The sequence below is a fragment of the Halichoeres trimaculatus genome, unplaced genomic scaffold (genome assembly GCF_033239565.1).
Source record: "Halichoeres trimaculatus isolate MK-OKI-2021-1 unplaced genomic scaffold, fHalTri1.1 fHalTri1_scaffold_10, whole genome shotgun sequence".
Lineage (NCBI taxonomy): Eukaryota > Metazoa > Chordata > Actinopteri > Labriformes > Labridae > Halichoeres > Halichoeres trimaculatus.
In genome coordinates this window covers 18997883-19012517 of record NW_027437187.1, presented here as the reverse complement: position 1 = coordinate 19012517, position 14635 = coordinate 18997883, and positions in this window count along the sequence as shown.

Sequence of the window (14635 nt, the reverse complement as noted above, 5' to 3'; positions counted from 1 at the left end):
ATGTTAGGAAAAAAGCACAAAGGGGGGGAATTAGAGTGGCAGCAGCAAGTGAGGAGAAGGAGTAGAAGGGAGAGAAGTGCAGGGATTGAGGTGGAGGGGTATCACAAGAGAGAAGAAAGAGGGGGAATGCAGGATTTGAGACTAAGAGCAGTGTGGAGAAAAGGATCAGAGGCTAGAGGAGTGAAAAGAGAGACATGGTGGAGGGGAAGGCGTCTGCACCCGCCAGCAAGCCATTGCTGTCAGTGGCAGGGCCTCTCTCCCAGCACCAGGGGCTCCAGGGCTGTGGCCACATAATGAAGGCTTGTTTGAGTTCACATTCAAACATCACAGAGAGCGCCTGGAAAAACAGTGCCCCACGGGCTACTTTTATTAACCCGGCTAGGATTCCCAGCCTTCAACCCTTTGCCAAAAGGCTTCCTCCTTTTTCATCCACACACTCACTGTCTGGTAAAATGTTGCTCATGTTTGGCCTGGATGGTGGAACTGCAAGAAACTAGCAAAGCCTCTTTTACAAGTGAGGTTAATTAAAAAAAGTGACTTTTGCAGATGATAGAGTCTAGTTCTGTTGCACTGCTTGCTGTTTCTCATGGAGGAGCACGTCTGTCTGCTCGGCTGTTTGTCTTTCCTCTCTTTCTCTCTGTACCTCTCTGTCATAACACACACAAGGCCTGCTGAATGATGGCCCTGTGAGATTCACCGGGGAGGATATTTGACTCAGGATTTTCCGATAATAGGATTTGAAGCATGCTTGCAACAGATAGCGGTTATGTGGTCAAAGAAAGGAGTATGTGATCCTTCTCCTGTATGTAAATACTGTAGATGTTTCTGACAGTGTTTAAACTCTGAAATTGCATGCACAGATGATTCTTGTTCCTCTTTCATGGCTAAAACAATAGACCATATGAGAACAAACTTGTGGAGGACCGACCATTTGGGAGGAGCAGGGGTTAGATTCATTAGTTTCTTTGAATTCTAATGAAAGTTTAAACCATGTCAGGGCTGTACCCAGAGGAAAAGATAATAAACCAAGCCAGGAGGCTTTGCTGTTCATATATTACCTCGAAGTTAAGCTAAAACGTTAACAAAGGGTGCACTATGGGTTGGAAATCATCTGATTCTTTCCCAGGGTTGCCTGTTTGAGGGGCCCATCAGCTCTCTGTACTCGCACAAATCCCCTTAAAATCCCTGGAGTCACTGAGGGTGTATCAGGCCCCTGGATCTGCTGTGTGCAAGGCTGGGTGTCGGGCTGCGGTCCGGAGCCAGCCAGGGGGAGAGGACAGCTACTGTGAGGGCGCCCGGAGAGCTGGGAGTCACTCAGCCACAGAAAGCCTGTGTTTGTGTATGGAGCACAGTGCTCTTATCTCCCGCCTGTACTGACGCCACACTCTTCCTGTTTCAAATCTTAACTGCTGATTTTTCTCTTCACTCTTGCCTCTGCCCCAGCCAGTCCTGTTGTTTTTTGGCGTTCTTGTTCTTTCCAATGGAGATTAGATAGAGTTGCTGTGGCGACACAAGAGACAGAAGCTTAGCCCGTTTGTGTGTATGTAAATTAGAAAATGTGATAATAAACAAATATTAAGCTGCTTGGGGTTTTTTTTTTTTTTAAGAATTCATGACTGATTAATCTGGACTCTTTTGAGTGAGGTCACATGTTGAAGTGCGTAACTGGTTCATATCTTGCATCTTGTTTTCGTACTTTTATTTACCATCTATGTTCCATTTGTTAAAATTTAATAAGGAGGATCAGAGCTCCATTTGACACAGCTTTTCCAGCTTTCTGAGCAGTCCAGTTTTGTGGAGTTATTTTCACAGAGAACAGAATATGAAAGAAGTTTTTCATTTGTACATAAGAAATGTAGCATTTACAGCAGGACATAATTCATGCAACAACACAAACCACCAGAAATGTGTATTTTGAGTTACTCTTGCCAGAGTTTTCATGGAAGGCAACAACAGAGCACAAGTCCATGAGAATCAAGTGCACTGTATTTTAGACATCTACATATTCTGAGGTTTAGTTTAACACCACTGTTCTCTGGGGATGTGTTAGTGACTTGACCAACAGTAACCTGCAGTTCACTCTAGGCCTGGGAAAACTGATGATGGCATTGCACTTATTGATTTTTCACAAACTCAAAGGCATCGAATGAAACTGCTGTTTCAGCATGTTTTTTCTCTTTGAGTTTTCACTTAACTTCTCAAGCTGTGGCCTCTTTTTTTTGAGTGTATCTGCTAGAAAAATTACACACCCAGGTTGAAAAGAGTATATCTCTGAAACTACGAGGTCTGTTTGTACCATTCTAGTGTCAAAATAAAGGGAACACTTGTGAAATTTGTCCAGAGCTGTCTGTATTGGAATTTGTCACTGGCTCAGAGTAATAACTCAAGTATTACTCAAACTGACAGAAAGTTTGGTTGAAGTATGACTTGACAGGGCTCGTAGCTGAGTTTCTCCTGTTTAATCTGATGTGCAATAGGACTACATTTATATATGATAAGTACTTAAATTTATGCCTCTTGTTGCTGAGAAAGTTTGGTTGAAGTATGACTTGACAGGGCTCGTAGCTTAATTTCTCCTGTTTAATCTGATGTGCAATAGGACTACATTTATATATGATAAATACTTAAATTTATGCCTCTTGTTGCTGAGCAACCTTTCAAGTCCCCCTATTTCAGAACTTTAGGGTTTAAGAGAGAGTTAGTGAAGCTGCATCATCTTAACACAGATCTGAAAAAAGATTAAAAATTATGAATTCAGATCAGTGATGACTGTCTATAACTTTGAGGGGCCACATAGAGATGGGTACCTTTGACATGTAAAACAATATGGTACTGGAGTACCTGGTACCTGGCAATCGGTACTCAGTGGTACCAATTTTAAGTACTTTTGTGTGCTTATTTGGTAATAAATGTTATTTTTTTGGTAAGAACATCTCTAAGTTTTTCAATTTAATGTTTTTTGCTCAATTGGAATACGGGGCCCATGTCCAGCATGATAAAATCAGCTACTCCTCCAATCCACTCTTCCCTCACAGTAACAAGGATGTGAGTAGGTACTTAAACATGGTACCGTTTAATTTTACGTAAATCGGTACTTGGTACTACAGACAGAATTCGGTCATTATCTATAAAAGTACCTAATTTGGTACCACTCCCTAGCCACATACTTTCCAAATGCTGTGTGACTTGCTTGTAAATACATGTGTATATGACTTATTGGCCTTATACTGTGAACAAATAACACTGGTTTTGACATCTGAGAGGTGGGATGAAATTTAAGGTAAAAATACAGAAGGAGATGTTGTGGGTTTAATCACAGAAACGTTCTGATCTTTAGCATCCTAACTATTCATCTGTTCACTTCTCAAGCATTACATCATGTTTAAAGATGTGATGCTTGATATGATTCAAAAGACCCCATGCATTAAGAAAACATGCATAAACAGAAAAGCTTTCAGCGTATGGAACATCAAAACAGATTGTGTTGCATAATTTTGCGTTCAAAACAAGTTTGGTCACTGCGAAGGGAGCCTGTCTTTCTTCTCCTGCTTTTCAAAATCAAAAACAGCCATCTAGAATACATAAACATTGAAAGTGCTCCCTAACAGTCCCCTGCTTGGTATTTGCAAGCGTCACTACCAGTCTTCCTCTCCCCTGTCTGGCCTGCCCAGCTGCCTGGATGGCCGATTCTGATGGCGCCAAGCACTCTGCAACTCTGCCGTAATCAGGAACAGCGAGGGGCAGTCTCTATCACAGAGAGTTTCTTTCCCTTTCCTTTGTTTTCCACAGATTTCCTTCCTCGTTTTCTTAGATATTCTCTCCCCACTGATGTAAGTCCAAACAGAGGCCTATTTAGAAAGTAAACAGATGAATGAGGGGAGGTTCTGGGCCTGGCGTCCGTGGAGTCAGGCGCAGAGCGGAGACGTCTCGCTCCACCCGCCCTGTGCTGACACAGCCTGTAAATATACAGCATGACAAATGGCATTGCTCTGCAGCAGTCCCCCAACCAATTTCTGGTGAGCAGGCCCGATGCCGGGGAGGCTAGCCGCCAGGCCGTGTCTGATTCACTGTCACAAGAGACACATTGTTTATAGGACAGAGAGACTCTGTAACACAAACACAAATACCCCTCGAGTGGGTGACACATTGGGAAAACCCTTGGTTTGTGGTTTTAGTGTTGGCTGAGGAGAACGCTACATTGAGAAGTTTGATGCAGATCTGAAAGTGTGTGTTATATCTTGCGTCTCTCTTGTATAGCCTGCTGATCAATCACTTTCCCGTTGCCACGTTTTTTTCAGCCTCTCTGAAGCTCTCTCCCATGCGCTCTGTTGTTTCATCTGGCACAGTTTGGCTGTTCATGTTTGGCTCCCACCCAACGTGTCATACATTTTTACCATAGCAAATTCATTTCCATGCTTCTTTTGAAAGTACATCCTCTTGGGGGAAATCTATCTGAGGAAAGCACTTAATAGCTTGTTTTACTCAAAAAAAAAACTTGACGAAAAGTTTTGCCTCACTTGCCATAAGACCTGCTCTAGTTAGCCGTTAAGTCTGCTCTGGAAAGTATTGAAATGTCGATGGATCTAAACTGTTTTTGAGGCTAGGTTTAGAGAAAGGAATGTCTTTGAGGGTTAAGGGGGAGGGAAATAGAGAGTATTGAGGCCCCCTGGGGGAAAATGCTCTGTTTGACCTCTTAGGATAGACCTGCAGACTTTAAATGGCCACTCTCTTTCCGGCTATGCTCTCTACCAGGATTTCCTTCCCTTCTCCAGGCCTACATCTATGGGAGCACCAGGGACATGGGCCACAGTGGGCCACCTATTGTGAGTGTTTAGCAGCCTTACAGTGTGAGGTCACACAGGGAGTCTGTGAGCGCCAGACTGGCAGGCGATGCACAGTTTCCTCCAAGATATGAGATCAAGTAAATCAGAGTATGGAGTCGTTACCCTTTAAGAGTCCTAATGACCACTGCCTCTCTCCCCACACACACACAGCTATGTCTGAGACACGGAGCATTATGGGGATGGTATTTTGTGCTATTATTCGTTTTTCATCGACTGGCTCTCCTTTGAGCAAACATGATATCATCCTGGTATCATGGCTAACTTAATGCAGCCAGTATTAGTGTTGTGTTATGTAGCATTAGCATATAGACTGGAGCTCCATTAGTCATGCTCTGGACTTGTGCCCCACATGGATACCATGTTACCTCTTTAGGGGATCCATTTTTCACAGGCTACTGAGGGCTATAAAGACAAGAGACAAACCAATTGATTTTAATTCGTTGGCAGTGTCAGGGGAGCAAGTTGGAACAGAAACATGGAGATGCATCTCCCAAAGCACCAGCAGTGACAAGATTGTGATAACAACCAGCTGATCTGGTCACAGCAGCTGATGTTGAAACACAATGAAGAAACCAAATTCTGACCACTGTGAGCAGCTTTATCAGTATCAAAATCACTGTGAGAAAGGAAAGTCTCAACCATTCACATCACAACTATCAAACTAAAATGAAGCTGAAGAAGACTTTAAGAGGACATCTCTACTGTTGTTGCCATAATTCACAGATAACAGTTTATGCAGAAAACCAATATACCAGTAGACAAGAAATTCTGCTCATTTTGGTTGCCATCATGAATTTTGTTTGGGTCTTGATCAGGGTTTTAATCCTTTGACAGATTTTGTTTGGCAAAAATCTATTACATGCTCCACTTTTGAAATTGCACTTAATCTTCATCTGATAATTTTGACAAGGGTTTGGACTTGTGTAACCACTTTGGAAATATCCAATTGGCTCCTTGTTAGGGGGACAGGGCTAACTTGCTAACTAACTTGCTAAAAAAAAATCTTATTCTATGTCTGTCTTTGGTGAGGATGTGGGTCAGGGTATTACCCCAGCAGAATGGAAAGTGTGGTGCTTTGAAAGCAAATCATCATTGGGAAAGACAGTGCCACAGAGTTGACCCTGCTGCACCAGAGGGCTTAAATCACACCATCCCTGGGTCACAAGAAACTCATCTCTGCACAGTTTTCTTCAACAAGCCTTCTGAAATATTTCAATGACGTGTGAATTTTTGTCCGAGGAAGCTTTAGTCAGCAGTCAGGTCTAGGAGGTACATTGGGTGCTTGTCCTCTGAACTCAGCCAGAGAGTGAGAGCATGTCTTCCACTGTTGGTGATAGTAAATTGGCCATAATCATTATCAGCTCTGTGGTAGTGAGTGGCTCCCACTCTGTACAGGCGGCTCCATGTCTGACCTGTCTATGGTGTGGCAATCTGCTCTGTGGGAGAACTGAATGCTAAGGGCCTAGGTCACTCCGTGTCTGCCGCCTTCCTTGAATATCTACATGCCATTAACTGCAATGGCTGTGATGACATGTTCTTCCTGGACTGGCCTTGTCTGGGCTCCTTCACTTCAGCTGAAGGTGTCTGTGGCCCCTGGTCTTGAGGCACTTGTCTATTTCGGGAGGTCATTTGGAGCTGGACTTGCTGTCTCCCTAACACAGCCTGTCTCCTGATACCGCTATCAACTGCCGGCTTTTAACAGGGAGCCATGGCAATTTACTACAGTGACGCCAAGCAAGGCAGTTATCAGGACCCCGACACTAGATTAGCTGGTTGGTCTCCTAATGAGCATCCTTGAACAGGGAAGTGAGGGGGGGCTCACAGGCACAATAATAATACCATTATCCATGGTCCTGACAGAACAGGAAATATTTTACACAATGCCTCATCTTTGAGAAAATGACATTAAATTCTCAAGACCGGAGATGAAATGTAAAGTATATGGGAAGAACGAGGCCAGCCTATCAACCAGTTAACTATTACAATTGAATACGTTTTGCACAACCTGTATTTATTTCTTTAGATTCTACAATCCAGTATTATTATGATGATAGATCAATCAGGGCTGTATTTTGATTGCATGTATTCACTTTGTATATTTCATAGTAAGCTGTTTGGTTTGCTCAGGACCCAGATGTCTGCAGCATTAAATAGCAAATGCTATTAAAAACAATCTGAAATTATTTAAAATGTATTAAATTCTTATGTAAACAAAAGAGATCATTATTGGGTTATTTTCTATATTGAAAATCCAGTCGTCTTATGACATTTAGTGTTGGAAGAACAATAGAAATGGTGTGATTTGCATCGAAGATCCAGATACAATAAACATTTGTCACGAGTTGTAAAAAAATCTTTATTTCGTACAACTTGATGTTCGCATTAGCAGTGGTTTAATACATAAAAACCAGCTTTGAAGAGAAAGCAGAAGCTCTTCTCCACTTGGGTTCTCAGAGTTGCTGGTCCGAATTTGACTCACCCAACATGCGCAACTCGTTCCTGCTGCCTCAGTGTGATGACTGAGTTTGAAACTGGACTCTGTGGCCAACCCAGCCCTGTTCTCTGTAAATGAAGTTAAAAATCATAAAAGGTGTCTGTGCTGGGATGATGTCATACTTGGCATATTATTTCTCTGACGATTTTAGAAGGGTTAGATTTACTAGCATTTGGGAAACATTAAAAAGTGCAGTGGTTCACACTAAACGCCTGTTCTTTCTGTAGTATTTCCCCAGACCCCTCCTCAGTACAGTCAAAATACTGCCACTGTATGTGCAGGACAATAAAAACAGATATATAAGAGAACCTCATGGATAACAGAGGGCTGTTTTATTTCTCAAAACAACACCCAACCTTTTGTGAAACTCAAAATATGAAACAATGATTTATGACTGATCAAGATGGAGACAATATAAACTTTGTTGAACATTTGCACATTAGTGTGATGCCAATGTGGGCGTTTGATGCCTTGCTGAGGTGTGAAAACCCGCTGGCTGCCAATTGTTTTTGGCTCAGCGCTCGTCTTCTGAAACAGTGTTTTCTTTTTGTCTCTTTATGTATGGCCTGCAGGCAGTCCAACGTGAAGTATACGCATTCATTTGGCACAATGAGACAGATCACATAAACTCATTGCAGATATGTAGTGAGTTATAATTTTGTGGTAGGTGTAACGTTTTAGATGGAGCCAAGCTGTCTTTTCTGCAAATAGCAGGATCTAAGAAATACTTGACAACAGCTATTGTTTTAAACAGTTTAATGAGTGTGCTGTTGAGTGTGGGCATGATGGAAGCATCTTGCAGGGGGAAAGTCCCCCGTGGATTGTAGACCCTTTGAGTAAGATGGCGCCCACATAAGACAACCTGTGGCACCGGCTGATATGGCAGCCAGTGATTATGTTGCACTTTGGCACAAAATGGAGATCTTCCAGAACAATAATAAGAAGGGTGGGGGTTGTGATTGGTCGAGGCAAGGTGTGGCTTCTACCACAGGGCATTTACCTTTGCTCTTAGACGTGCCCCTAATCTCCAACTAGGAGGAATGTTACTGTGATTGAGAAGAAATCTCACCGCAGACGGTGCAATTAAAACAGTTAGAAGTGTTTAAAATGTAGTCAGGATCTATCATTGTGTTTTAGTTGTTGCAGTTCCTTGCTCCTAACTGCAAAGCACTAAGGAAGTTTTACATGTGTGCATGAGGAGGGGGGACTTCATACCCAGACTTTAATCTAAGTTTGTGTTTGTAGTCTTTGAGGTGTGGATTAGTGGGAGTGTTGAGTCAGGCCCACTGAAGGGCCCAGGAGGTCAGCCCAGAGAGAGGCCCACGTAAGCAGGCTCCAGTGCTGCTGAATGGGCTGATAATGGCCTGGATCAGAAGGAATGTGTTCATGGAGCCTTGCTACTGACAGCCGGCCCCTGGGGACATGAATTAGCCTGATTGATACAAAAAGAAGATGACAAAAACTCTGCCTCAGGCGCTGTCTCCCAGGACTCCTCGTCTCCAGCTCAGCTAAATGAATTAAATTGCCTCCAATTAAAGATTTAACCATACTTCTTTCCCCTCGGCTTTTCCATTTTCTCAGTCCGTTTTATGGTTCAAAAACACTTCAGTGCATTGTTGTAAAGAAACAGCATGCGTTCTATGTAGTGTTTACACAAGTTGTTGCTGGGTATACCCCATTAGGGCATATCTTTATTTTATCCAATTTATCTTTTATATGTGTTGCAAATTCTGCGTCTACTGAAGTCATTAAAATACAAAGACAGAGATCTAAGTCATTTGGTTAAATTAAAGAGCATAGATAAAGTGTGTTTTGAGATTTCTTTCTCCCAACCACGTCTTTATTAAGAAATATCCTGAAATTATGATTCTACTGCAGTTTGAGCACTTAAAAAATGAAAATGTTTTTTACTGTCCTTCACACCTTGATAATCGAGGGACATGATAACTCAAAGTTCATATTAGTCATAATGCAATGTCCTTTCCCAAGTTATTATACAATACCCTTTTTTATTTACTTTATTTTTTATTCGATTCAGTTGAACTATTTTATGTTATCTCTCTCTGCTTTAAAAACATTTTGATTTTCTGTTTTTGTCAATTATTCTGAAATGCAGTTTACTGTCAGTAAACGTGAAAGGACACAGGTTATAATGTGTCCAGATGTACGCACAAAAGGTGCTGATGATTATATAAATTCATAAGTCATGATTTATCTGTGTCTTAACTGATTTCTTTTAGGTACACCTGTAAATGAATTGATTGTCAACACAACCTTGGTAGCACAGCAGCCTAATTTTTGTGTACCATCTAAAGAGAAAATTAACATTGTTGATCATTTAAGAGCCAGAGAGGTGAGATTCAAATAAAATGAATTAGTCCAATATATCATTGCCACAAATTTGCTGTTGGAACCATTGCAAATAAATTAAATAAGTAGATATGTAGAATGGCTTCAATCAAGGGACATTTTACTTTTTGACACCAGTACTCCCATTGTTTAGCCCCAACTCAATTAAGCCAGCTTTAATTTAGGTTACAACATTATTAAACTAAGCATTAGTTATCGAACACATGATGTCATTGCATTAATGGAGTTTTAGCACCGATAACCCAGTTTTACACAAAGCTAGCTTGAAAAAGTTAATGTATCGGATAAGGATGTTATTGTTTTATCTTGTTTTTCTGTCTCTGCCTTTTTTGATGGAAGTTGCTTATCTCTCTTTGTATAAATTGTCAGTCGGGAGCTGGGCTGGCGTGACCACTGCATTATTACCCAGAGGTCTCCAGAGTAGCATGGGCCTGGACCTTCACAGGGAGAGGGGCAGGCCAGGGGACAGGCCTGTATGAACAGCTGCGCCCTGTTTTAGACCCGCGTACTCGGTTACCTCTTACTCTTTGAAGAAGTCTTTCCTTACACACTTTCACACATGCATCACACATTAGGAGAGTAAGCCTTGGATATGACTGAACGATGAAAAGTTCAAATACCAAAACTTTTATTTTTCAATTAACAAAAGAGCCACGTGGTTTGGGGTGCTTTTTGAAAGACCTGTTTATAGACTGATGAATCTTCAAAGCTCCTCTTGGAGCATTGTGGAATCATTTGTTTCTGAAGATCATTGTGAAAATTTGGCTCTTCACTGCAACAGGAACCAATGGTGGATCTATGTAACCAGTAATGGTCCATTTTAAAACCATAAAGTTCTTTGTTGAACCACTAAGTGTTCTATGTATAAGCCATGTTTTTCATTGCTCTGTAACACTGGAGCACATGGCCATCATGTGGTACAAAAGATTGTGCATTCATACTTAGCTGCCACAGCAACATTTCAGAGAGATAGCATCAATCCTATTTTAAGCAATAGTTGGCTCGGTAGTTTTGCGCCAACTTTGTTGTGCATGAGCAAACTCTCATTTGAATGATACTGCACTTGTGTGGTTTCCAAGTATTTATAAGTTAGAAGTTCTTTGGATATGAATGTGGAATACATAGATTTATATGCACAGCCCACACTGGCTTTCACAACACCATAAATATGAACTGTCCAGAATTTTAGTGTATAGGTCTATTTATTGTTTTTGAACAGCAGAAGATTAGAATAGTAGATGTTCATTTAACAAAATGTTTATAAGGCTTTTGAGACAAATTTCTCAAGCTTAGGACACATAAAATCTAAAGAACTATTCCAGTTTTTTGCTCGTTAATTCACCACAGTATTTCAGGCTTTTGTCAAGCCATATTATGAAATTGCAATTCTCTTATGAGATGATATTTTGTGCAAAGAATTTGGTGCAAAATAAAATGAAACTTTGTTTCCACATTGTTCAAATCACACGACTCAGAAAGTCTGATCTCTTCTGGTATATTTGTGAATGGTATAACCCAGAGGAAGAGTAATGGATCTAAAAAGGGTGACCAAGGATTGTTGGCTTCAATAGAAATGAGATTATGACTAATTCAGGAAAATTCTGTATAGCTGTATATATAACTCAGTTTATGCATATTTTCAAATGCAGCTCACAACCTGAGTGTCTTTCTCAAAGACATCGTCATCTTGTGTGACATCATCATCCTCTCGAAAATAAGACACGAAACAAACAAATACGTCAGCAGCACCTGCCTCTCCATTGGAAGACAAATTCATTTTATTTTCTGCACGGTGTAGGTAGTTGAAGGTTACCAATCGCGCTCTCCTCTACAAGCTCACTTGGTATGGGGGATAGGGAGTCAGGAAAAATAATGTTGCAACCACCACAGGAAAAGCAGAAGAAGAATAACTGTTTTAGTGCTTCCAGGGCCATCTCTGTTGAGATGGCAACACTTGCTCTCCTGCGAGTAAAAAAAGTAACCACAAAGCCCATCTGCTTGTTTTTCTATTTGAAATGAAAAAAGTGACACAAGCATTTTTTGAAATCTCAACACTCCTGCTGTCATTTAAAGAAACATAAACACCATGAACTCAAGTGTGTTTATCTCACTGTCCCACCAAGGCTGTAAAACTATGGGAAACACTATGTATCGTAAATCAGTGTGTAGTTATAGCAACACACAATATACTGCTTTTGACTTAAAGTATGACATTGTGAAATATTGTTTTTTTGTTTATTAATTATGTCATCAAATATTTGGGGAACTTTGAGAAAAAGGAAAGAAGGACATAAAATCTGATTGGTTATATTCTCGGTTCAGCTTTTAAGTCTTTGCTGACCAGGGAAACAATTACTATTTGTTTTCTTTTTGCTGATATTTTTCAATGTAATGTGTTCAACTCACTGTAACAGTGGCTGAGTCAGGACCCTGTTCTAGGGTCACTGGATCATCTGTATGTAACTCATGTTGTACTAGATTCGAAGCATCTAAAGTGTCTGCATGCTACCGATGCTTTCAGGCATTCGTTCACGTGAATCTGTTCCAGCAGCTCAGACAGCACGGCAGACGGCCTCAGTGACTTATGAGCCAGCACATTTTTCTCCTGACTTAATTGAAAATTACATGACACTGATTTAAATGAAGCATTACTCTGTAATAACAGTTTTCTTTTCCTTGTCTGACATGTGATTGAGTTACAAAGGGGAATGCATTTGCAACAGGTGCCTCTAACAGTGCAGGCATGAGGGCCTCCATGTCCACCCTCAATAACCTCCCTTTGCCCGGAGCCCTGAGGCTGCCAGGGAAACATGACTCCAGTTCAGACACTGGCACAGTGTGCAGCTGCAGACCTCAGACTCCCCACAGGTGCAACTGGGACGCTTCAGAGATGTCCCAGTGACTGCAGAAAGTGTGCATTTCAGTGAGTACAATATATATCAGTAATCATTTGTTTTAGAGAACCTTTTTCAGATCAAGACTTCTATAGAAAACTACAGGAAAAAGTTTAAATTCTTACAGAAAAATTTAAATATGCTAAGTGTGTGAGCCTATTGCTGATGCTTTAGCTGGGGAAATATAAATTATTAATATTTTGAATCTGAAATGTGTAAGTTATTATGAAAGAAACATTTATAATAGACATATTGATGTGTATAAAGTGATGTATCATGTGAGAAATAGGAGTGAAAAGTCTTGTGTGATTGGAACAATACTTTTGGCATGCTACCAACTTTGAAATAGTTGTATTTCATTCATAACTATTTACAAATTTAATATTGGGCGGGACTTTTTCCAACAGGGGGAGGCCTTAAGTCTTTTTAGCCAATCAGCAGCTATAACTCTTGAACTTGTGCTTCTTGGATTATGTTAATACATCCCGGGGTGTGGCCCTGCCTTGCTGGTTCCAGAGCCAGAATATTTTAACTCTTACATGACCATAAATTAATTTCCAGGGGCTGAAGTCTTTAAATTTGTTATGAAATTTTTGTTTATAAAGACAAAGTATACCTGAAAGCATTACAACTTTAAAATGTTTTGTGTCTTTGAGCTTCATCTTCTTTACAAAAGCATCAGTGCATGTGTGCCTGTTGCAGTAGAAAGCTTGTAAGAGTTGCAACAGAAACAGGAGTTCCCTGTTGTTTGTTGTTTGTTCCAACAAGAGAAGAAGTTTGAGATAAGGTGGAGACAGACTGGAGGAGACGACACTAGGGAACAGTTCACCTGCTGAGTCTCCAGCCAACATGATGACTGTTACCTTAAAAAGTGTAAAAGGTCAGATTTGCTTTTTTCAAAAAATATAAATTTACTCTTTTGACATATTTGCCTTCTTTAAGCATTTGGCCTGAAATGCCTAAAACATGGGAGGGACATATGGGTGGTTCATAGTGCATAACTGATAAAGCAGTCAGGCTTTGACAGTCATAGAGCAGAAGTTCCTCTGTGTGCCACTGAACATACCCTATCGGACACAGGCTATCCCTACTGATGTTCAGAAGGGTCACAGAGGGTGACTGACCTAAACTAATACTTTACGTAATACTAAAGTCTGAATATATGTTTGAGCTGTTATCAAAATAGTGCTTCTATGATGTAGTTTTTTCCAGAAAAGATGACAAGAATTTTTTTCTATTTTAAAACCTGATTAAAAGTCATTTTATACTAAGCATACCCTATAAAACACATCCACTCTTATTTGGTGTGTACTTATACTCAAATTACTTTACATTTACACTTTTGTTCTAATCTTGGCATACATGTATATCTTTACTTATGGTTTAACTTGTGTCAATTTAAAAATTTCTTATCGTGAGGTCTGGGAACTGATTTTCAACAATTTTTTGGCTACTTCCTCATCTTTAAGTCTGTGAACATGTTGTTAAAGCAAAAAATTAATTTCCTATAACTACGCAGTCTAATGCCAGATTTTAGGTCACAGGTTAAATTCTCTCAGAGATAAACTCATAAAAGTCTTCTGTCCTGGTTTACAGAGCTATAATATCACAAAATCACTGCATTTATAAAATAATTCCCTTTTTGTCTTGCTTTTGTTTGAGCACTTGCATAATGTGTTTTTCTTTCTTGTTTTGTTGCCTCATGAAAGTCACAAAATTAAATTTAGTCAGTTCTCATATCATGCAACTTTCCAGCTAAAGCATGTTTCATTGTAACCATTAATATAAAAAATTGACCTTTGAGTTTTTAATGAAGGAAAAAAAGCAGAAAATCTTAGGATTAGTTGTTTTCTACAACACTTTGTTCCGAGAGCATAGATGTAAGTACGTTGCAGTAAGTTTAACTTAAAAACTAGAGGAGGGTGTTTCGCCTTTAAGAGTTGGAAACTTGAGCCTTGTTTGCGCAACAATCAGTGCAGCTCAGCCGCCAAAGTGTCTAGACTAGCACATGATGGTAGTCAGCCAATGGCTCC